Consider the following 418-nt stretch of genomic DNA (forward strand, 5'->3'; position numbering starts at 1 on the left):
GCTGAACTCACACTCCCCAAATTCAGCAACTTACCTCACCAGAGCTGAAGAGTCTAGACACTGTCCAAATATAAATGCTTCAGAAAGAGCTTGGAAATGAGTAATGAGTCCCAGGAGTTCTAAAAAGGGAGAAAAAAAACCCCTTGATGTGCCCCTGATAGAGCTCAAGGAGGTGTGAATGCTCGTCGGATCAGGCACTGATGCTGAATTCAGCAGCTGGGTTCTGAGGGCAGGTGGGGAAGCAGCACAGGAAGCCCCGTTCAGATCATCTACCAAACAGAGAGGAGAACCTGAGGTGTTGGCTTTGACCTGCAAAGCACTAAGTGGTTTGGGACCAGTTAATTTGCTCCCCACATCACTGCTAAGATCACAGAATCCCAGAACTGCCTGGATTGGAAAAGAACTTTAAGATCATCGA

Source organism: Antrostomus carolinensis, unplaced genomic scaffold, assembly GCF_000700745.2.
Source record: "Antrostomus carolinensis isolate BGI_N321 unplaced genomic scaffold, ASM70074v2 scaffold23091, whole genome shotgun sequence".
NCBI classification, from domain to species: domain Eukaryota; kingdom Metazoa; phylum Chordata; class Aves; order Caprimulgiformes; family Caprimulgidae; genus Antrostomus; species Antrostomus carolinensis.